This window comes from Mustela nivalis, assembly GCF_964662115.1.
Source record: "Mustela nivalis genome assembly, chromosome: 8".
Classification (NCBI taxonomy): domain Eukaryota; kingdom Metazoa; phylum Chordata; class Mammalia; order Carnivora; family Mustelidae; genus Mustela; species Mustela nivalis.
In genome coordinates, this window is record NC_139027.1 from 8,926,210 (window position 1) to 8,951,967 (window position 25,758).

A 25,758-nucleotide genomic window follows, 5' to 3' on the forward strand; every position below is an offset into this window, starting at 1 on the left:
TGAATTATATACCATAAAAATATAATAATGATATACCCTTTTATTCCAGTCACTTAGATAATGAAACATTTTAATATAATTTATGCTCTATTCCTGTGGAATTTTGGGGACATAGAAATATCTCCTTTTTAAAAATGAGGATAATGGAGCTTGGTGCAATTTAATGACTGGCTCAAGGTTATACTGCTTCTGGAAAAAACAATACTTTTTTAAATGTGTAGGTATACATGCCCTTGGATGGGTCAGTTAGTTAAGCAACCAACTCTTGGTTTCAGCTCAGGTCATGATCTCAGGGTCCTGGGATTGAGCTTGAGTCAGACTTCACACTAAGCAGAGTCTGCTTCTTTCTCTCCTCTTGCCTCCACACCCTGTCAAATAAATAAATAAATAAATAAAGCTTTAAAAAAAAAAAAGTGTAACTATAATTTAGTTCCTCTTAGTCTTACTGAATTTCTCTATCTATTACCCAGCTATTGTTTCAAGTGTGTTAGTGTCTATTCTGCGTTTGGAGCCTAGGAGAGCATCCCCTGGAAGAGGTGGGAAGGACCTGGCAGCAAATCAATGACCCTCTGCCTGACTGAGCGGTCCTTAGGCTGGTGATTGGATTTGCCACTAGAGGGCACCCGGACCTATCAAATGATTTGCTCTGTTTTTGCTTTTTGGTTTTGGGTTTTTTTTGTTGTTGCTCTTTGGGACCTCCCCCTACCCCTTGGCTTCACGCTGACCAGAAAAGGGAGGGGGAAATGAATGAAGGGGAAAGAGAACCAACAATTTTTAAGGAATTAAATTCTAACTATTTCAAATTCCAGCAATGCAGGCAAACTGATTAGAAATTTAAAGTAATTTCTGTTTATTGGGTGAAGCAAATATAAATCTTGCACAGATATGAAATGTTTAGGGAAATTCACCATAAACACCTGCATTAATCAATACTTCATGTGCTTTGACATCCGGAAAACATTTTCACATGATTATCACGGAGATACACTTTTTGTCTAGAAGCACAGCTGAAAAATTCTTTCCTTTTCTTTTCGGTCTCACGTGTCCTTCAGTGCCAAGGATCAGTTCTCAGCCTCTCTGGGAATTCTTCCTTGAGACTATCAGCCCTGAGAATTGTTTTCATCCTCATGAGCATTAATAATTTCATTACCCGTCTGTTCATCTCACCCATATTGTAAATGGCTGCTAGATGTCAGCCACATGCTGGGATGGACACAGAGATGTAAAGTCCTGATCTTGAGCTGAGGGGCACTTAGAGCCTGCAGGACAGAATGGAAAAGTCATCTTTACAAAAAAAAAAAAAAAAAAAAAAAAAAATTCGCTAACAATAATTCTTGTCTTACAGATCTTGAGTCACAACAGTTTAAGTAATTTCCCCCCAAATCCCACCAAAGCCAATCTGATTCCAAAGCCAGGTAAGACAGATTTAGCTCCAGAACATTCAGATAAGAACAGATTGTCAATTCTCCACCAGCCCTTCAGGATCACAATAGGTCTTCAAATCATACATAATAAATAGGATTTATTCATGTAAAACAAAGTCATTAGTTAACATTTAAAGAGCAATTTGGGTTGCCTACTTTGTGTGATGAATGGTGCTTTGGGAGTGGAAGAGAACCAGTTAAGTCAACCCTGTGATCAGCCACTAGGAGGACCTCAGGGAGGATGTTTGTTAGAAAGGTTTAAAGGCTTTGGTTGTGGGATGGAGCCAAGGGCAGGTCTGTGCTCAGCAGGAAGTCTGCTTGAGATTAGATCCCTCCTACCCCTCCCCCCATCTCCAGTGGGCGTGTGCAGGCTCTTTCCTGCTCTCTTTATAATAAAATAAATAAATCTTTTAAAAAAAATGTCTTGAAGACATTGGAATGTCTTGGACAAATGTCTCTGGAGGAAACTCTTGTTGAAAGAGGGAGGAAAGATCACTATAAGAAGACCTTTTATGAGAAATGGCATGGAGAGAAAGTAAAATGAGCAACAGTGTATTAACAGAATCAGAGTAGTTGGGAGGTTACTTTACAAATTAGGAAAGTAGTTAAGAATAAAAAAAGAGAAAGGAAGTAATTCATTTTACATTTCTTTACATTAGATAAAACTTAAATTAAAAAAACACAAAACCCTCCATTCCAGGTATCTCAAGAAAAAATATGTAAGTATGATATACATCTATATACTATGAATCATATAAGTATATACTTTTAGCCAAATTCTTTTTATATATTCTTTATATTTTAGGGAGAGAATAATTTAAAATGAAATTAAAATAAGGTGTCTGAGTAGTCAGTGATTGCTGAAGGAAGAAAGTAGATAGTTTGAGACATTTGTAAAACAAAACCTTTGATATCCTAATAACTATTAGTTTCCAGAATCAGAAGAAAATTAAAATTCATCATCCCCAAATGGTTGGTTTATTAGCATAATAATTCAGATAGAAGAAAAAGATGGCAAACAGTGAAAAATAAGTTATTACTCATAAATTTTTTGTGAATACCAAAGAATGGGTATAATTCTGGCTAGTTTATTTTACATTTTTTCACAAAAGAAATGCCCTCTGGGGTCCCATGGGTGGCTCAGTAAGTTAAGCCTCTGCCTTGATCAAGTCTTGATCTCAAGTCTTAGAGCCCTGCATCAGGCTCTCTGCTCAGCAGGGAGCCTGCACCCTCCTTCTCTGCCTGTCTCTCTGCCTGCTTGTGATCTCTGTCAAACAAAAACAAACAAAAAAACTTTAAAAAAGAAATGCTCTCTGAATATAGATTTTAAGTAATATTAAAATTATAGAAAATATATAAAATTATAGAAAATATATAATAAGAGTAAATGTGGAGATTGTCCTACACAGAAACCAGGCAGAAAATAATGTAACAAACAGAAGAGTATGGTAAAGATAAATGTTTTTAGAGACATCTGATAAAACATTATCATGGTGATAAAGCATAGATGTGGAAAGATCATAGATATTCTGAAGTATCAGTAAAGGTAAGGATTCACATTGTTAAATATATAGGAAATTAATATGTGTGTCTGAATTCTAAAATACTTCAATTCCATAGACTTAAAACTAAGTGTTGAGAGAAACTCTACCACAAAACTTAATAGAACAGAAAGCTATTATTATAATACCCTTTGTTAATTTCTCTATCTTATCATGGTACAATTTAAGAAACCAGATTCTAAATTTATTTATTTTTTTAAAAGATTTTACTTATTTACTTGAGAGAGGGAAAGCATAAGAGGGGAGAGGGTCAGAGGGAGAAGCAAACTCACTGAGAACAGAGAGCCTGATGTGGGACTTGATCCCGAGACTCCAGGATCATGACCTGAGCCAAAGGCAGTTGCTTAACCAACTGAGCCACCCAGGCACCACAGATTCTAAAATTTAAATCCAAGATTCATAGTCTGATCCTTGGAACCTGCTTCTCTTAATAGACATACAAAAGCATTTGTAATAGAACTAGGAAGTCTTCCTGCCTGATTTGCAAAATTACTGTCACTTTCAAGCAATTTCAATTTGTCAAAATTCTTAAGGATAAATTTAGATTCTGTTTTGAAAATCTAGTGTCTCTCTTCCTAAAGTCAGAGAAAAAATTGTCCTGAACTAATAATGGTAAATAATTGATATGTAAACATAAATTTACATTAGATATAAGTTGACTCACAAACCACATGATTCTCATGGAGTCAGGAGTCACAGAGGAGAATAACCATTTAAGCCATGACCTAAATCAAAGTAGAGAAGTGGAAGAACCTCATTCTGACTTAGGAGCAAGGGTAAAACTCAAGTTAATTAATATATACTTGAAAGTTTTGTATAATTAAGGAAAAAGTATGAATTGTTTGCATGCCTAGTTAGATTCTGTCCTAAATAGTGCAGAATGAAAGTTATGTTATTTCATTCAAAACCCAAATAAAGATAATGCAAAATTTCTGAGTGTGGTTCAGTGAAGCAGCCTTGTAGAAGGGAAGGAACACTAAAATTTAAGGAACACACAGTACATATTTTCAATATGTGTCCAAATCTGTGTTCCAACATCTAGCTGCGTGATACTAAGCAAGAAACTTACTTCCCAAATCTCAATGTCTTCATTGTAAAATAGAAAAAAAAAAAAAAAAAACTGCGTCACCAATTTTTATGAATATTATTAAAAGTTCCTAGAATGGATTTAAAGAGTCACTCCATCAATCTCAGGTGAATCTGAAAGTAATTTAAATTCTAATATTTGCTTCTATCCTTACACTAATATTTACTTATATCTAAATGCTAATTTTAAACCTTCCCAATATGTGGCTGAAGATTCTTGACTATTAGGTTATGTCTTTTCCAACTTTTTATGCATGTTGCACAGTTTTGTGTTTAATAATGTGTTCCCCATGTGTTTATTGTATGACTAGCTATATACCATGCATAGAGTATATAATTGTATTTTAGGTTGAATTAGAACAATATGAATTTTTTTTTTTTTGCGATCTGACGGAGCAACCTACTAATAATGGCTGAATTACTTGTTTCAGACCATTCATCTCACTAAAACAAATGGAAAATTTAGAAAACGAAGATGTGAAATATGTTTGAAGGTATTAGAATGCTATCAAGACATTGATAAATTGCCAGGCCAGGAGCCAGGAAAAAAGTAAGAATAGGTGATCCCAGTGTTTGGGTGTCCTTTCCCAGGAGGAAGTTGTTTGTTAACTACAATGGCAAAAATGGAGCTAAGAGGCTGAGAAGGTAGTCAGTATTCCCCCCAGTCCCACAGAAGTTGAGGTCAGAGTGAGAATTTGGAGCTCAGGGACTTACAGGGAGCAGATAATATGGTTAAAAAGGAAAGGAAACAAGCAAACAGACTGTTTTTTTTGTTGTTGTTGTTTTGTTTTGTTTTTTGTTTTTTTTTTTTTTGTTTTTTTGTTTTTTAACTCCAGAGGGATATACTTTAGGAGAAAAGGTGATCCAAAAATTGACTAGTCTCTCAAGGACCTAGATCTAAGTTCAAATAATCTCAACCTCTGATAAAAGAAATGACCCTGAAAAACTGCCTGAAGAAAGCTGCCTAAAAAGCCCAGTAAAGTCTTCCTGCAGGAACACAGTACTACTCTGAGTATCTGGTGATTTTTATAATCTTCATACATAATATTTGACAGTTATAAAAAGCATCCTTGGAGAAGAAAAAAGTGACAGAATAGTAAGAAAACAAGAAAAAAGAAAGAAACAGATCTCCATGATATCCAGATATTGAAATTATTGGACACAGGCTTTATAGTGGCCAAAATTTATGTTTTAAAATAATTAAATTATAAGATTCAAAATTTAAATAGAGAATAGGGCCTAATTTTAAAGAATAAAATGAATTTTATAGATTTAAATAATATGATGGCTGAAACTAAAAACTTAAGCAGGTTTAACAAATTATTAGACAGGTGAAAAGAATATTTGTCAGCTGAAAAATAATTTAAAAAAATATATGTATATTTCAGGGCCCAAACAAGAGAAAGAAAATTATATATAATAGAAACAGAGAAGAGCATAAGAAAGATACATGACATGGTAAAAAGGTCCGACATATAAGTACCTTGTCACATAGAAGGAGAGAAAAAAGTGTCAAAATAATGGAAATAGGGGTGCCTGGGTGGCTCAGTGGGTTAAAGCCTCTGCCTTCAGCTCAGGTCATGATCCCAGGGATTGAACCCCGCATCGGGCTCTCTGCTTGGCAGGGAGCCTGCTTCCTCCTCTCTCTCTCTGACTACTTGTGGTCTCTGTCAAATAAATAAATAAAATCTTAAAAAAAAAAATAATGGAAGTATTTCCATGATTCGCCATGCTCAGGACTTCCTAAGTTAAGAAAATTGATGTGCTATAATGATAGAGACAATCTCCTTTCTCCAGAACTATATGTTCTTCACATTCTAAGGGTGGTAGACCTAGAGACTGTATAAACAAGCAGTTTTGAGCCATGCTGGTTGAGAAACATGAAAAAGACCTGCCCACAACCCCCTTGCTTATCCTCCTTACTGGTAGCAGTGTGGAGAAAGCAGGACAAGACAAGGTCAACACTGAAAAAAGCTTGTTTTAGGAACTGAGGGATATAGCTTAAAAAGTTCAAGAAAAGATGTGGCTAGGAGATGTGTTACTCTACATTTAGACTATAAAATTCTGAATAGTTAATTTAACAAGACCAGAAAATGAAGTATCTTTTATATTTTCTTGCATACTCTGGGAGAGAATCACATTTGTGGTCATCATTGACAAAGTTCAGTAACAATGTTTGCATTGGAAGCCGAAATTCACAAAAGCAATAAGTGAGTGATGCAGCGTCATGAGTAATTATGTAACCTGCATTAAATAAATGAAGTTAGAGATAAGAGAATCTGTATTATTTCAATATAAACATTTTGAAAAGCCATGGGATAGCAAGTGATAGCCTCACTCTCTTATTCTCTAAGTGGGAGACATGAAATTTGATAATAGCCTTGAAGAGATGAATTCTAGACCTAAGCAGAAGGTGATGTCTAGACACTGCAAAAAATTTTTATACACACTTAGGTCAATAAGCAAACACACAGTTTCCTAGTGTATTCTCTAGCCTGAATATTAACTAATAAATAGTAATTATGGGACCTCACATGGTCCCATAAATTTTTATTCATAGATTTTTAAATCTAATTGTCTATATTGAGAGAGGCCTTGCAAAAATTATTGTACAGTGATTTTCGAGGGATGGTTCTGTAGGTTGGAGAAGAGTAGATATTCCAAAATTCTCCCAAGGTTTCTGTACTGTTCATAAATAAAAGTATTAATTTATACCTCTATGGTAACCACCTAATAGAATAGTAAAGAAATGTATGGCTAACAACAAATAGAGGGGGAAACACACTCATCCTTTTTTTTTTTCTTCCAGCTTTGAGATGTAATTGACCTATAACATTGTGTCAGTTTAATCTGTACAGTGTAATGATTTGATATATGTATACATCAGGAAATTATTAACACAATAAGGTTAGTTAGCACAAACATCACTCACATAGGATATAATTCTTTATCAAAATGAAATCCAAAACGGAAGGAAAAAGGAGCACAGCATAGGTGAATCACATTTCTTTTGCTTTCTAACCAAAGTTAATGGTTGACTTCAACCTAATATATCAGTTATTATGTTAATTGTGAATAGAATGTAATCAAATTAAAGATTAATATTTAAAATTTAATAAAAAGAGTACACCAAATAATAGATTCCTGGAAAAGGATATACCTTAAATATAATTATTTCATTATACTATTACTATACTTTCATGATACTATTTTGCTCCACCTGGATCCCATTTTTGGGCTTTTGCACACATTCCCAACTGCTGGGATTATACACCCACAGCTGCATCCTGCTTTGGAATTTACTCTCGAATGCAGTGAACTGCATGCCTAAGGTGACATCACCTCCCAGAGGTGGCCCTTGGCGGATAACTGCTGGGGATAAAAGTCCTGGTTTCCTCACCCTAATTATGGGCAGCTGGAAAGAGACATCCCAGTTCCAAAACTCTTTATGGGACCCTCTGAACCCTCTGTCACAATCACATTGTAATGAGCTTCTCTTTGTGACCAATCTTGTCTTAATCACTTATTTATAGGTATACCTAAGCACCTCCCAGTAAGTCTGGATGCTACTATCTGTCCCAGAATCTATTCCTAGGAACCAAGTCTAAGACAATGAGACAGAACAGTTGAAAGGGAAAGAATGATGAAAGACATGATGTAGAAATTGATTGAGCTATTCTAATACTGGACAAAGAAGGCTTCAGGGCAAGCCGCATGACCAGAGATAAAAAAAAGGAACATTTTTAATGATAAAAGTCAATCGACCAGAGAGATGTAAAAATTTTAAATATATATGAACCTAAAACTGTATCCTTAAAATATGTAAAGTGAAATTTGGCATAACTTAAAAAGGAAAAAAAATCCATAGCTATAGTGGGAGATTTAACACATCTTTCTCAGTAACCTATAGAACAAGAAGACAAAAAGAATCTGTAAAGGTTCAGAAAATTTAATCTGTATAATTAAATATTGATCTATTTGACACATTCATAGATGTGACAACTGAACCTTATAGCCAACAACAGAAGAGCACATATGTTTTTCAAGTTTATGTGAAACTGTTGCAAAGAACTATATGCTGAGTACAGAGCAAGTTTGATCAGGTTTGTTTTATTGTTTATTTATTTATTTATCTGAAAGATTTTTTTTTTTTTAAGAGAGATAGCATGGGGGAAGGGGCAGAGGGAAAGGAAGAGAGAAATTTAGGCAGACTCTGTGCTGAGCATAGAGCCAGACATGGGGCTCGAATCCACAAACATGAGATCACAATCTGAGCTGAAACCAAGAGTCAGTGGCTGAACCCACTACGCCCCCAGGCACCCCTGCATCTAAAGGCATGGTATTACACAGGGCAGCTCTGTGGCCTGAGTGTGTATTCTGTACACTTTGTTTAGAACATTAAAAATTTAGGTAATTTACCATGCTATCAGAAAAAATGTGATCATCTTAATATATGAAAATGAACAAAACAGAACTCTGGGATTGAAAGCACCCAGTCAAGTCTGGTTACAATGGTTTTTATGAGGGGACACTGCAAAAATGAGATGTATGGAGCAGAGGATGGGGGGGGGGTCCTAGAATATTGTGCTACTGATTTGAAGAATTATGGTAGAAACATAGGCAGGCATTAAAGTGTCTCAAGCTTAGAAATGTCAGAATGGGATGAATCAACATGGATTAGGAGAAGCAGAGTTTGGGGAGCTCTGCAGTAGAGCAGTGAAAGCTCATATGGATGTTCACTAGATCTCTAAGGCAGGAATAATGGCCATTCGCACTCAATACAATCAATATTTTCTAGCTGCTGGATGAAATGTCCTGAATATATTCCAGGCTCTATTTGCAACCCCCGGAAGCAATGGCACACATAATCAATTCCCTAATTGATCTGTTGAGGATTCATCAATTCACATTGATTTAAAATATTCTAATTCGGAAATTTTTTTAAAATACTGAAAGTTGAAAATAACTAACCAATGTGCACGCAATTATCTAATTTTCCTTAAAAAGACCATGATCTCAGATACTTTAAATAAAATAATTAATTACAAATACCATTGAAATCCTAATTTTGCTCCTAGTTCTATTCCATGGTACCCCTCCTTAGGAAAATTTTTTCTCATCAATTCGGCTGTGTCTTTCCAATTCATAATTTTGAAACAAAAACTGACAGAATCACAAGTATAAGTGTGCCAATCCTTCACAGGAATGTTCATTTTCTTTCCTAACATGGTCTCCTTCCTCCTTTCATGCTGCCTGTAGAGGCAGCTCCGTCTCATGCTGCATGTCACCACACTCACTACATGTAACACCTTGTTTACACTCATTCTACTGCTGATGGGTTATTTCCAGAGTTGATGTGCTATAATAATATCAGTGAAAACATTCTGTTAAATGCCTTTTTTGTGCACATATGTGAACTTCTCTTAGTTATATACCCAGGAGTAAAATTTCAACAGCATAAAGAATATATATCTTCCAGCACCTGATTGGCTCACTTAAGCATCTGTCTTTGTCCCAGGTTATGTTCCCCATAACATATGTCCCAGGTTATGTTACCCATAACATTCCCCTGGGTTATGATCCCAGGTCCTGGGGTCCAGTTCCCCATCTGGATCCCTGCTCAGTGGGGAGTCTGCTTCTCTGTCTCATTGTGCCCCTCCCCCTGTTTCTGTATGAGCTTGCGGGCAAGCTCTCTCTCTCTCTCCCCTCCCTGCATTTGCATGCTTCTCTCAAACAATCTTTAAAATATATATATATATATATATATATATATATATATATATATATATATTCTTCTAATAGAGTAAATAGTACTAAATTTTCTCTAGGTTGTTTGTAACAATTTACACTGTATAAAGAAGTTCGTAAAAGTTATTTTCATCCTATTTTTTTTCCAACCATCAGTTACTATAAAACGTATTATGAATTTTATTTCTAGCCTTTTGTTGGGGAAAGCACTGTTATCTCAAGGTTTTAATATTAATTTTCCTATTGAATTTCAAGCACCTTTTCATATGCTTTTTGATTATGTGTATATTCTCGTTTGTGAAGCGCAGTTCAATTGTCATGTGCATATTCTTATTTATTTTTTTCTTAATGATAGGAGAGATTTATTTATACATTGTGGATACGATTTTTGTCAATTATATGATTACAAAGACATTCATTCAGGAGGTAACTGCATTTTATGTCATTACTTTTTTTTTAAAGATTTTATTTAGTTATTTGACAGATCACAAGCAGGCAGAGAGGCAGGCAGTGAGAGAGGAGGAAGCAGGCTCCCCGCTGCCAGGAGCCTGGGATCATGACCTGAGCCAAAGGCAGAGGCTTAACCCACTGAGCCACCCAGACACCCCTCATTCCTTTTTTTTAGCAGAAAATATTTTAATGTCATCAAATTTATTAATATTTACATTCTTAATAATTTTTATGTCCTGTTTAAGAAATATTTTTCTATACAGAAGTTGTAAAGAATTCTCCTGTGTTACCTTTCTGAAGGTCTTTTTTCCCCCCTTTAACATTCAGATCTACAATTCACTAAAATTGATTTCTGTACAAGCTGTGGATACAGATATGTACATGAATACCAAATAGCCACAGCACCATTTATTAAAAACACTTTTTTTTTTGGCATCTACTCTCTGTGACCACAGTTTTCATAAGTTAACTGTCTATATATGTACTGATGTCCTTCTGAGCTTATTATTTTACTTTGTTGGTCTAGTTGTCTATTTATGTACAAATCCCACATTACCTTAATTATAGTAACTATGCTGTCTTAATATCCACTAGGGGCAAGTCTTCTCATTTTGATCGTCAAGATTGCCTTGGATATTCTTGGCTCTTTAATTTTTCTTCTGATTTTAGAATCAGTTTAGCAAGATCAATAATCCATCCTTTTAGAGTTTTGATTGGGCAAATCTGGTAGAATCTGGACACAGATCACATTATTATGATATTGAGTCTTTCAATATATTCACATGGTATATTCCTCTACATAGGGCTTCTTTTCCGAGGGGGAGGGTGTTTGAATAAAAGTGGATACCACTGCCATCCTTGTTCCTGATCTCAAAGAAAAAGCTTTCAACATTCTACCATCAAGTATGATACATTCTGTTTATATGTTATAAATACAAGCTACCTTGTATCAGAATATGAACAGAATTTAATGTTATAAACTAACTGATCTGCATGTACTGAGATTATTCTCAAATTTTCTCTATTATTCTATTAAGGTGTCAAATTACATTGGTTTAAAAATATTCCCTAACTTACTTTAAAGACTAAATACAACTTGCACATAATATGTATTTTACTAAATTTTCTGCTAATATTTATTTAGGGTTTTAAAATCATAAATTTTCCTTTTTCATAAGTCCTGGGTCATGTGTTTTTAAATCAATGTGATGGTGACATTAAAAACAAATATAAATAGAGTGAACTCATCATGAAAGACAGAGCATTTCCCCCTTTTTCTTCCATTTATGTGGGAGAATGTATATGTTTGGCATCATTTCTTCTTTAACTCTTTGGCAAATTTTCTGGCAAAGTTACCTGTGCCTGGAGTTCATTTTGGAATTATTTTAATTTGGAATACTACTTTGCTACTTATTTCAAGATTATACCATTTAAATCCATTTAAATGGCCTATGAAATAGAAGAACAATACTATTCCTATTATTCACAATGGAAATATGGCCCTTATGCTGGGCAAAAACAAACAAACAAACAGAAACCTCTGCCTTCGGTCCTGTGTATGATAAGCAAGTCTTTCCAGTTTGCCAGAGTCTTTCCCAGTTTTGAACCTTGAAAATCTTTTCAGCCCAGAAACTCCTCCCTCCCATGCAAACCACGAATGTTAGTCACCTTAAAACTGTCCACCTGGCAGCTCCAAGGTCTAAGAGGGTCTACATATCTGGCACAAGAGCTACAGTATGTGTATCAGAATGAACACCAAAGGAGAAAAATAAAAATATCCCCTACATACATAATAGCTATTGAGAAGAGAGGAATGAAACATAAGCTATGCCTACTTAGGGCTTATACAAGAAAATAAACCCAAAAAATTTATGTTTGATTTAAAAATATAATCTAAGAACATATTTCTGAAATGACAAAATATAATCCACCAGTTTAGTTAAGGGGACACTGTGTGCGGGGGAAAACCAATCCAAAATGATTAACAATAAAAAAAAAAATCCTAAATTGTTAAATATTTAAAAGTACTCCGTATCCTACAGAAAGATGTCACAGCTCTAGAAAGTGACTTAAGAGTTAATGCAATTTCAATAAAAATCCTAATGGTTATTTAAAAATTCAAATTAGCAAACCAATTCCATATTTTACAGGAATGGGTAAGGGCGAAAAAGAACTGAGACACTCCTAAAAGCAGACAAGACAGTTAACTGTCAGGAAACTATAATCAGAGATTTTAGTAAGAGTCATGTGCACTAATAGAGAACTCAAGACTGGAACCACTCATATATGAAAGTTTGAATTATAACAGACTTATTGTTGATGAATAGTAAAGCACTGGGCCCTTATGTATATGGTGCTGATCAACAGGAACTACAGCATTCAGGAAAAAGTTAATGCATGCTTAGGGTAGAGTAGGTCCAAGATGAGCCTGGGATGTTTTGTTGTGTCAGAAAGACAAATGGGAGCATATCCCAGATACAGAGAAGACCTAAGGAGAAGGCTCCCACAGGCCAAATCTGGGATTTGAGCCCTGAAATGGTTACGTTCACTGATAAATTATAAACCACTAAACATAGAAATTTATTATTATTTAATAATGAATGTATAAATTAAAAAAAAGATAAATACCTATATACATAAACACAGGGCAAGTGAGGCTCTTGCTGACAGAAGACTGAGACCGAACTATTAAATGTGGCATCAGGGGCGCCTGGGTGGCTCAGTGGGTTAAGCCGCTGCCTTCGGCTCAGGTCATGATCTCAGGGTCCTGGGATCAAGTCCCGCATGGGCCTCTCTGCTCAGCAGGGAGCCTGCTTCCCTCTCTCTCTCTGCCTGCCTCTCCATCTACTTGTGATTTCTCTCTGTCAAGTAAATAAATAAAATCTTTAAGAAAAAAATAAATAAATAAATAAATGTGGCATCGGTTCTGGGGTTGACAATCTTCATACTACAACCACCATAATAAAGATTAGACCAGGTAAGAATCATCAGTGGATACCATGCTTAGGAAGAAATTTTTCTGAAGTTGAGATATTTGCACAATATCCAAGTGTCCTCTCATTGATTATTAGTTGAGAAAGAGATTAAAAGCAAAAATATTTTTCACAGTAAATTAATAGTGGATAACGAGAGCAAAGCCTTCATCTGCTGATCAGTTATAATAACCAATGGACATCACGTTCTTCCCAATGTGAAATCTTAATGTACACCACATATGCAGAACCTCATTGCAGACATGAGAAGACATCAAACAAAATAAAGATTGTTTTCTTGAAAAAAAAATTCCTTTTACATTTCATTTACATTGAATCAATACTTTATCACCCATATTTCAGTTTTCTTGTAAATGTATACAGTTGATGTCAACTGTGATTACATGATACTTCTATTCTTAGGAAATACTCAAAAAAGTATTCAGAGGTAAGGAGGCATATTAAATGTAATCTGCACATACTTATTACATGGACATATGAAAAATAGGTAAAGATGGGCAAAAAAATGCATGATTTTTCCTTGTACTATTTTAATTTTTGACCAAATTCTGTAAAATTGAAATTATTTCCCAATACATTTTTTTAATTGATAAATAGTGCTAGATTCAAGTCCAAATCCATTTGAAAAAAAGAACTTTATCCTTATGGCATATAATGCACACAAATTGTATGTCTATTAAAGCCTTATACATAAAAGGAAAACTCAAAGAAATTTTTGTAAAAATATAAACATTGGAGAATATACATTCTAATTGCTATAAATATTACATTCTAGGTGATATTGGCTAGAAAAACTCTTACATGTATATCAAGAAACATGTAGAAGAATGTCGAAATATTCAGATCCACCTGATAATAGTCACATAAATAAAACAAAGGTGGAAACAATCCAAACTCCATAACCAATAAAACGGATAATTTGTGGAGTATATATTCAGTGGAATAGTAAACTGCATGTGAACCCATGTGCTTAAGCTACATGCAACAGTATGGACAAACCTTAAAAACACAGGCTAGCGGGGTAAGACACGGAAGAATGCATTCAGTAATATTTGTATCCTATGAAATCCCAATTTGGGTACACCTGTATGTGTGTGCACAAGCATCCATTGTGAGATGGCATAAAAGCACATTGGTAAAATTATAGAAAAGGACAAAATGCAGGGACGTGAAGGTGTGGGAAAGGAAGATAAGTGGAGATGATACATTCAAAGGAAGGCACATGGGGTTTCAGAGGTAATGATGAAATTTTTGCAGTGGGTAGTCAGAATTCAAAGGTAATGTTATCAGGAGCCTTCATGTCTAAGGTGAAGTATATTTTCCAAAGATGAACACACCAACATATAGTTTATTCCACATGCTCTGACCAAAATGTGATGTTGGCATCCTTCAACTAAGAGGTAGGGTCTATGTTTCCCTGGACCTGGGTGGAAATTTGAATCCCCTTCCCCAACAGATCACCAGAGTGCTACAAAGTGACTTCTGACACTAGGTCATAATAGGTGGTAAGATCTCTCTCTCTCTCTCTCCCTGTCTCTCTATCACGCCAAGCACACCTCTGAAGCTCTGGACCACCATATATATGGCTACCATGAATGATCAGCCACTATGCTTGAAAGGCCATGTAGAGACAACACAGAAAGAGGTACACATGACCTAAAACCCTCAGATACTTTGGCACCTAGATCTTGAGTCTTCCCAGACCAGATGCCAGATGGGGGAATGCAAAGATTTCAGATAACACTAGCTCCAGCTTTTGAGTTTTCCAGATGAGTTTCCAGATATTGTAAAACTGAGACAATGCATCCCTAAAAGCTCTGTCAGAACTTCTGAAACAGAGAAGTCATACACGTGATAAGTGGTTATTTTACATGATTGAGTTTTGGGGTAACTTGTCCATATATCTGTAGTAACTAGTATACTGCCTAATATATTTTTTATTTCAAACAATCTTTTGTCTCTGTGTAAAATAAAGAAACAAATTTAATAAGGCAATAGAACAACGTGTTCAAACTTTTGAGGCCAAAACTTAAAATTCCTACATATTTTCTTTTCAACTAATGTATTGTTTGGATGTGAAAACAAAATGAAACACAAAATTTTAGGCACAAAATGGATCTCTGGAACTTCACCAACTCACTCACTATAAAGAAAAATAATTACTTTTTCAGTACTTTATTCAGAAAATTTACAATATATTGCATGTGAAATTAATTTGTAAATTATTTAAAAATCTAAGCAACTGTTCTGTACTTCAGTACTTAGTACTTACAAACACAACACACTCACCTTCTTTCATCTCCTTAGGATGTATCCTTTATATAGGGTCTCTATTCGCGACCAACCACAATGAAGTTATCTGTGATTGAGATCGAAAATCACCTAAGACTATAACATTTGTCTCTCTGCTATTGTTCTCCACATCATCCAGTTTTAATTTACACCATATAAAGCATGAAATATACATATTCAAGTAGACTATCACTCTCTGTGTGTTTCTACTTCAGTATTTTTAGCTCATGAGATTACACTGGCTTAGATCAACTAACACCTTCCTTGTTTCTTACTGTTCTGTTCATCCTGCAGTTTTAGCATCTCAAAAAAAAAATGTGTTTCTCACTTTAATAAATTTTTTCTTAAAAATTTTAACTAACAATAGTGCCTTTTTTTAAAATATTTTATTTATTTATTTGACAGAGAGAGATCACAAGTAGGCAGAGAGGCAGGCAGAGAGAGAGAGAGAGGAGGAAGCAGTCTCCCTGCTGAGCAGAGAGCCCGATATGGGACTCGATCCCAGGACCCTGAGATCATGACCTGAGCCGAAGGCAGCGGCTTAACCCACTGAGCCACCCAGGCGCCCCAACAATAGTGCCTTTTAAAAATCATGTTTGAACATCATAATTGCGTTAAGTTGTATCCAGTCATATTCTCTAATTGTCATACTCGGGACAAGTGTTTGCCATGCCACATGCATGGGTAGTGTGTCCCCAAATAAAATGCAAAGTTTTCAAAATATTAATAATGATACTAGTAAAGAGTTCCCAAAGATGTAGAAAATTAGTATGCTATAAGGTTTAACATCAAAAGCTGACATAAATTTTAATGTACAATAGAATTTCCATTGTGCAAAAAATGACACCATAAAGACCAGAGAAACGTACATTAAAACAGAAAAAATTGAGCATATTCACCTGTGAATGCTGGGATTATAGGTCCTTCTTTACAATTTTCTTGTCCTGTCCATTTTGTCATGACCATTTATGCAAAAACATTTTATGAAAATATTTTTATTTTTCCCAAAGCTAAAAGAACCTCCTTCCTTCTTTTTAATTAGGGAATTCATTTTGGGCTAAAAATAGTCTAATTAAGGGCATATTTATCATTTTTATATGTGTAATTTCAATTTAGGTTTTATTTATATCCTGAGAGTTTTCTCCTAAAGACAATATTCTTTTTTTTTTTTTAAGATTTTATTTAATTATTTGACAGAGAGAGAAATCACAAGGAGGTAGAGAAGCAAGCAGAGAGAGAGGGGGAAACAGACTCCCTGCCAGATAGCCTGCTGCAGAACTCGATCCCAGGACCCTGAGACCATGAGCCAAAGGCAGAGGCTTAACCCACTGAGCTACCCAGGCATCCCCTAAAGATAATATTCTAAAGTATGACAGTTTTTAATTGTATTTTTGTTAGTTCAATCCTTCTTTACTGAATTAGCTTCTAATTCCTTGGAGAATGGAGTTGAATAAGCATAGCAATGATGGTAGTTTAATAATACTGGGTACTCATTATGTGCTGGTCACAGTGAGCATTAAATATTTTGTGTGTATACTCAGGTTATCATTCAAGGAAATTTTTGTGACATATTTTAAAGACTATTTTTTAAGATTTATTTATTTATTTTAGAGAGAGAGAGCAAGAGAGAGCACTGGGTGGGGGGAAAGACAGCAAGAACCCAAAGCAGACTCCATGATGAGCGGGGAGCCCAGCTCGGGGCTCGATCTCACAACCCTGAGATCACGACCGGAGCCACAGCCAAGAGACAGGGCTTAGCCAACTGGCCACCCAGGCACCTCAACAGAGACTATTTTTATCACTATTTTGGAGATGAGGAAATAGATTAAAAGGGTTAAGCACCTCCTCCATGACCACTCATTAGGAAGTGACAGAGCAGGATTCAAACAAGTTTGTATGGCTCCAGAAGTCAAATTCTGGAACATTCTACCAAATAACCCCCTTTTTATGTTTTGTATCTCCTCACTGTGGCTAGCACAGACTCCTGCACATAGTATATATGTCAATAATAAAAATGAGGTGACTGATGGTGTATATTCCAAAAGTTAAAAAATGTAAAACCAAAGCAATGACGAAGTTTTGACTTCTGTTCCTAACTCTGTTTCACATAGCTTCATGGAGTATAAAATACTCCAGAAATGACTTCAGTCAATAGAGAAAATGATGTACCTCTTGAATGTACTAGCCCTTCTTTGCATACTATCCTGGACAGACTGTGCTTTTAGTTGTGTGAGTCCGGGCATGAGTAAATATGTTTTAAAAATTTTCCATTTTAACTCTATTTCCATTGTTTGCACAAACGACATAATATCTCTAGAACACAATTAAACCCATTTTCTATTTTCTAGAACAACAACAACAAAATGACATATCAACAAGGTAAGACACCAACAAAGCAGAAACCCAGTACTACTGTAGATACAATCACAGCATTCAGATTCTAAATTATTCACAAGTGGCAGCTTTCTTAGTCATGGGTGATGAGATGAGTAATATTATCATTTAAACCCAATAGGTGATGCTTTTCTGAGTAAACATGTACACATTGAACTCTGAACTTTTCTATGGGCTTTCTCATTGAGCTTTCTTTACTTCTTGTTTTCAAGGGAAAATCATAGTTTTCTTGCTTTTATCTACACAAGAAAATTTAAATTTGTATATCAGTAAATAAAACTGATTTTATTGGCATTAGAATTAACTTAATAATTGAACCATCACTTCTTAGTTGCATTTTAGGTAGAGCTGCAGTACCTCCTCTGAAGTGACCTTATTGTAGATGATATTATTTACGTGTATTTTTAACAAAAAGGAGCTTTAGAAGTTGTGGTGAGAAAAATGGAATGCAGTGTGGGGGGAAAGCCATGACAGACGTGTCTGCAGAGTAGCATTGTGTGTGACAAGGAAGCTAGCATAAGATGCACCGGACAGAAAACCAAAGCCATGGGTCTGTTCCTCTCACGCGAGCTGAGTCATGAACAAGGGGATTGCTATCAACAGGCCGCTGTATTCTGCTTTGCCTGCTGTTGAGTGTTCGGGGCTCTCTGCACTCCAGGGACCGATTTTACGGCTAATCTCATTTTCCATGGGGAAATACCTCCCTCCACTATGTCATACTGTGAGGGTTCGAAAAATATTAAGCTTACAATTTTCAAGCATTCAATTTTCTCTGAATTTCTAGGCACTGGAGGAGATAGCATCACGGACTATAATATTCAACATAAAACATGCTATTCAACTCAATTGTTTTATGATGGGGGTTAATTTTTTTGTATTAGTATCCAATTTATAGACGTTCTCCAAGTCAAAAGCAAAAGGCTATTGAGCGAGAACATACTTTAAAAGTAATCAGCAAGTTGAATAAAGATGCCATCTTATATCTGGAATGATTTTTGAGTGATATACTGACTGCTTAAAATTCATAATCCATGACCTTGGTCCCTGAACTGAAGATGGAGAGACGATACTATTTTCATTTCTCTTGAAGATTTCACTCTCTTACTGCAGAAGTTTAACTTGAATGTGTATTTTGGATGTCAAGTGATCTCATCTGAAATGGTACAAGCGTCGATACAATGTATCTATGAAGCAGAATGGGGTAAAAGCTAAAGAAATTTTACTGCGAGTGACTACGGAGAGTTGCTCTTTCTTAATATATCAGTTGACATTTTGTGTGCAGAATTCATGCATTTCTAATAGTCCCCATAAAATGTCAGCTTGTTCAGGAACAGTGAGCTGCCAGCGAATGGTTTTCAGCAGCCTATATGGTGGCCTGGAGCTGCCCTTCTGCAGAGCCATTGCCCCGATGATGGGGCACACGCAACGGGTCTGAATAACTACAGATGAACTCGAAATGCCATCCACGATTCTGCTCTCCACACTTCCCCCCAAAACTGAACATGAAAGTCTATATTCTCTCAAAATCTCGGTACCACAGTGACAAAGTGAAAAAAAAAAATTCAATTCTGAATTATACAATTTGAATGTAATGAGACTTTTTAAATTGCAATTGAATAAATCCATTTCATTATCAATTAAGAACTAATTTGCCTGTAAAATTTTCTTCCTTCTCTCCCTCACACCCCAATCCTTGACACACACGTAGCTGCTCCATAAACTGGAAAGTGTTTTTAGCAGGAAAGAGAAGTTGAAACCAAGTGAAACTGGGAAAAATTTTTTTTCAAAGAACAAACCCAAGATTAACCATCTGTTTTTGTGTTAAACATCAATTTTCATGTTAAATCTTGAACAGTCCTAAGAAGCTATCCTGGTTTATGTGACTAGCCCCAGGCCTTCTGATCTCCGAGTGGCAACCTAAAATGTGGTTTAAGGATAGAGACTCAAAGGCCACACTGCCTGAGCTAAGCCCTAGTTCTAATTTTTATGCTGTGTGACTTAGACATGTCATGAAACCTCTCTGTGCTTTAATTCCCCTATCTCAAAAATGTGAATGATAACACTATTATATAGTGATGAGCTGGTTATGACGATTGAATTCATAAATGTAAAATACCTTAAACAGCGTTTTGGCACATAGTTAGACAACATAGCCTACACTGCTATTGGTATCACCTAAATTTTCTCTCTGGGCTTTTAAGATTATCTGAACATACCATTTTGTATTTTTTACAGGTTTAACTGCATTGCATTTAGTTACTGATACTTGTTGGAAACGAACCAACGAGGGATGTATTCTTGGATTCTGGGTCTTTCACAGCGCTTGACATCAAATAAAGTACAGTAGGTCCTAACCTGAGACCCAAGGATGGACTGTAACAATGTATGATTTAATGGCAAACACACGCCAAACTAAATAGTTTGTTCAGTTTAGCTGATGCATGTGTGTGTGACAGTTTTTATAAAGATGCTTTAAAAACATAACTGGAAGGCAAATATGGGGAAGAGAGAGATCGACCAGACGAAAATCATGAAAGGATTTTATTAATCTAGCACATAAGAGCCAAATCTGACATCACACTCCTACACATCCAATATAAAAGTAGAGTATCATCTGGTTATGCACCATGTAACAAATGGGAATACTTATTTATTCTTGATGGAAAGGCAAACTTGTTTCTTCCCTCCTCTTACATTCTGAAGGAAAACTTAAATGGAAGCCAAAAAACAGTGGTGAGAAAGGAAGTTATTTGACTCTGGTTTTACAAAGTACTGTGAACGATTCATCACATGCTTGCATAGTAGATTCTACTAAAAGGCCAGGGAATACTATGGGGTTATTACTTCGTGACTGTTTTTCTATGGGCTTTTAAGTGTATGTGTTTGTTTGTTTGTTGCTGATCCAACTAGGTTTAAAACTTGGATAACACAGAAAAAAGTTTTAAATCATCCCATTTCAATGTCATTCTTCTCAACTATAAACTGGGCGAAACCTGAATGGCGATTAATGCAAGATTCAGCTGTCTGGCAAGGCTCCTTCTCATATAGCTATTCCACAGTGTTGACTGAAGAGGAACCCATAGTTTCTGATATGACGGCAGAGCTGATAGTAATGAAATTTGCAACACCTGTTCTGATGGCAGATGGATGCCATTGAATAGGTTGAGTATTTTTCCCTCAAAATAATGCAAATCCTTTTAAGTGCCCAGTACATAATATGCTATAAAAGAAAAAAAAAAAAAGCACAAAACAAAAACAAGTAACAACAGCAGTACCACAATAGGGTTTAGAGTGACAAAACCTGGCTTCTCAAAGGGGTACTGCACCAAAAAGCTTGAACAAGCTTAAAACACCAGAAGTCTCAGCTTCTCGATCTGCAAAAGTGTTCATAGAAAGAATAAGTGAGATAACAGAGTTTAAGCCCCAATCCATTATTCAATACCTGACACATGGTAGATCCTAAGAAAAATTAGTTATTTCCTCTTGCCTCAAACTTCCCATTATTTATTTAAAAAAAAAAAAAGTGGGGGAGGAGTCAATATGGCGGAGAAGTAGCAGGCCGAGACTACTTCAGCTAGCCAGAGATCAGCTAGATAGCTTATCTAAAGATTGCAAACACCTGAAAATCCATCGGCAGATCGAAGAGAAGAAGAACAGCAATTCTGGAAACAGAAAAACAACCACTTTCTGAAAGTTTATCTAATACATATATTTTTTCTTTTTTATATTTTTCTTAGGTGTTTTCTTTTTTTTTTTTAATTCTTTTCTTTTTTTTTTCTCTCTTTTTTCTTTTTTTTTTTTTTTATTTCTTCCTTTTTGAACCTCTTTTTATCCCTTTTCTCCCCCCTCACGATTTTGGATCTCTTCTAATTTGGTTAAAGCATATTTTCCTGGGGTTGTTGCCACCCTTTTAGTATTTTACTTGCCCCTTCATATACTCTTATCTGGACAAAATGACAAGACGGAAAAATTCAACACAAAAAAAAGAACAAGAGGCAGTACCGAAGGCTAGGGACCTAATCAATACAGACATTGGTAATATGTCAGATCTAGAGTTCAGAATGACAATTCTCAAGGTTCTAGCCGGGCTCGAAAAAGGCATGGAAGATATTAGAGAAACCCTCTCGAGAGATATAAAAGCCCTTTCTGGAGAAATAAAAGAACTAAAATCTAACCAAGTTGAAATCAAAAAAGCTATTAATGAGGTGCAATCAAAAATGGAGGCTCTAACTGCTAGGATAAATGAGGCAGAAGAAAGAATTAGTGATATAGAAGACCAAATGACAGAGAATAAAGAAGCTGAGCAAAAGAGGGACAAACAGCTACTGGACCACGAGGGGAGAATTCGAGAGATAAGTGACACCATAAGACGAAACAACATTAGAATAATTGGGATTCCAGAAGAAGAAGAAAGAGAGAGGGGAGCAGAAGGTATACTAGAGAGAATTATTGGGGAGAATTTCCCCAATATGGCAAAGGGAACGAGCATCAAAATTCAGGAGGTTCAGAGAATTCCCCTCAAAATCAATAAGAATAGGCCCACACCCCGTCACCTAATAGTAAAATTTACAAGTCTCAGTGACAAAGAGAAAATCCTGAAAGCAGCCCGGGAAAAGAAGTCTGTAACATACAATGGTAAAAATATTAGACTTATCCACAGAGACCTGGCAGGCCAGAAAGAGCTGGCATGATATTTTCAGAGCACTAAATGAGAAAAACATGCAGCCCAGAATACTATATCCAGCTAGGCTATCATTGAAAATAGAAGGAGAGATTAAAAGCTTCCAGGACAAACAACAACTGAAAGAATTTGCAAACACCAAACCAGCTCTACAAGAAATCTTGAAAGGGGTCCTCTAAGCAAAGAGAGAGCCTACAAGTGGTAGATCAGAAAGGAACAGAGACCATATACAGTAACAGCCACCTTACAGGCAATACAATGGCCCTAAATTCATATCTCTGAATAGTTACCCTGAATGTTAATGGGCTAAATGCCCCTGTCAAAAGACACAGGGTATCAGAATGGATAAAAAAACAAAACCCATCTATATGTTGCCTCCAAGAAACTCATTTTAAGCCCGAAGACACCTCCAGATTTAAAGTGAGGGGGTGGAAAAGAATTTACCATGCTAATGGACATCAGAAGAAAGCAGGAGTGGCAATCCTTATATCAGATCAATTAGATTTTAAGCCAAAAACTATAATAAGAGATGAGGAAGGACACTATATCATACTCAAAGGGTCTGTCCAACAAGAAGATTTAACAATTTTAAATATCTATGCCCCCAACGTGGGAGCAGCCAACTATATAAACCAATTAATAACAAAATCAAAGAAACACATCAACAATAATACAATAATAGTAGGGGACTTTAACACTCCCCATACTGAAATGGACAGATCATCCAAGCAAAAGATCAGCAAGGAAATAAAGGCCTTAAATGACACACTGGACCAGATGGACATCACAGATATATTCGGAACATTTCATCCCAAAGCAACAGAATACACATTCTTCTCTAGTGCACATGGAACATTCTCCAGAATAGATCACATCCTCGGTCCTAAATCAGGACTCAACCGGTATCAAAAGATTGGGATCATTCCCTGCATATTTTCAGACCACAATGCTCTAAAGCTAGAACTCAACCACAAAAGGAAGTTTGAAAAGAACCAAAATACATGGAGACTAAACAGCATCCTTCTAAAGAATGAATGGGTCAACCGGGAAATTAAAGAAGAATTGAAAAAAATCATGGAAACAAATGATAATGAAAATACAACGGTTCAAAATCTGTGGGACACAACAAAGGCAGTCCTGAGAGGAAAATATATAGCGGTACAAGCCTTTCTCAAGAAACAAGAAAGGTCTCAGGTACACAATCTAACCCTACACCTAAAGGAGCTGGAAAAAGAACAAGAAAGAAACCCTAAGCCTAGCAGGAGAAGAGAGATCATAAAGATCAGAGCAGAAATCAATGAAATAGAATCCAGAAAAACAATAGAACAAATCAACGAAAGTAGGAGCTGGTTCTTTGAAAGAATTAATAAAATTGATAAACCCCTGGCCCGACTTATCAAAAAGAAAAGAGAAAGGACCCAAATAAATAAAATCATGAATGAAAGAGGAGAGATCACAACTAACACCAAAGAAATACAAACTATTATAAGAACATACTATGAGCAACTCTACGGCAATAAATTTGACAATCTGGAAGAAATGGATACATTCCTAGAAACATATAAACTACCACAACTGAACCAGGAAGAAATAGAAAGCCTGAACAGACCCATAACCAGTAAGGAGATTGAAACAGTCATTAAAAATCTCCAAACAAACAAAAGCCCAGGGCCAGACGGCTTCCCGGGGGAATTCTACCAAACATTTAAAGAAGAACTAATTCCTATTCTCCTGAAACTGTTCCAAAAAATAGAAATGGAAGGAAAACTTCCAAACTCATTTTATGAGGCCAGCATCACCTTGATCCCAAAACCAGGCAAGGATCCCACCAAAAAAGAGAGCTATAGACCAATATCCTTGATGAACACAGATGCGAAAATACTCAACAAAATACTAGCCAATAGGATTCAACAGTACATTAAAAAGATTATTCACCACGACCAAGTGGGATTTATTCCAGGGCTGCAAGGTTGGTTCAACATCCGCAAATCAGTCAATGTGATACAACACATCAATAAAAGTAAGAACAAGAACCATATGATACTCTCAATAGATGCTGAAAAAGCATTTGACAAAGTACAGCATCCCTTCCTGATCAAAACTCTTCAAAGTGTAGGGATAGAGGGCACATACCTCAATATCATCAAAGCCATCTATGAAAAACCCACCGCAAATATCATTCTCAATGGAGAAAAACTGAAAGCTTTTCCGCTAAGGTCAGGAACACGGCAGGGATGTCCATTATCACCACTGCTATTCAACATAGTACTAGAGGTCCTAGCCTCAGCAATCAGACAACAAAAGGAAATTAAAGGCATCCAAATTGGCAAAGAAGAAGTCAAATTATCACTCTTCGCAGATGATATGATACTATATGTGGAAAACCCAAAAGACTCCACTCCAAAACTGCTAGAACTTATACAGGAATTCAGTAAAGTGTCAGGATATAAAATCAATGCACAGAAATCAGTTGCATTTCTCTACACCAACAGCAAGACAGAAGAAAGGGAAATTAAGGAGTCAATCCCATTTACAATTGCACCCAAAACCATAAGATACCTAGGAATAAACCTAACCAAAGAGACACAGAATCTATACTCAGAAAACTATAAAGTACTCATGAAAGAAATTGAGGAAGACACAAAGATATGGAAAAATGTTCCATGCTCCTGGATTGGAAGAATAAATATTGTGAAAATGTCTATGCTACCTAAAGCAATCTACACATTTAATGCAATTCCTATCAAAGTACCATCCATCTTTTTCAAAGAAATGGAACAAATAATTCTAAAATTTATATGGAACCAGATAAGACCTCGAATAGCTAAAGGGATATTGAGAAAGAAAGCCAACGTTGGTGGCATCACAATTCCGGACTTCAAGCTCTATTACAAAGCTGTCATCATCAAGACAGCATGGTACTGGCACAAAAACAGACCCATAGATCAATGGAACAGAATAGAGAGCCCAGAAATAGACTCTCAACTCTATGGTCAACTAATCTTCGACAAAGCAGGAAAGAATGTCCAATGGAAAAAAGACAGCCTCTTCAATAAATGGTGCTGGGAAAATTGGACAGCCACATGCAGAAAAATGAAATTGGACCATTTCCTTACACCACACACAAA

At 35.9% G+C, this 25,758-nt stretch overlaps 1 long non-coding RNA gene across 2 annotated transcripts in view; it reads right to left on the minus strand.

Annotated features, from left to right (window-relative positions):
- LOC309871050 overlaps positions 1-25,758 on the minus strand; it is a 218,138-nt gene that overhangs the window by 70,110 nt on the left and 122,270 nt on the right. Inside the window, exon 3 of one of the 2 annotated variants that reach the window (XR_014314990.1) lies at positions 868-1,259. The exons of the other annotated variant lie outside the window; for it this stretch is intronic. This is a non-coding gene — a long non-coding RNA (uncharacterized lncRNA). Of the gene's footprint in view, positions 1-867; positions 1,260-25,758 lie in introns of those variants that run through there. 2 annotated transcript variants of the gene reach the window in all.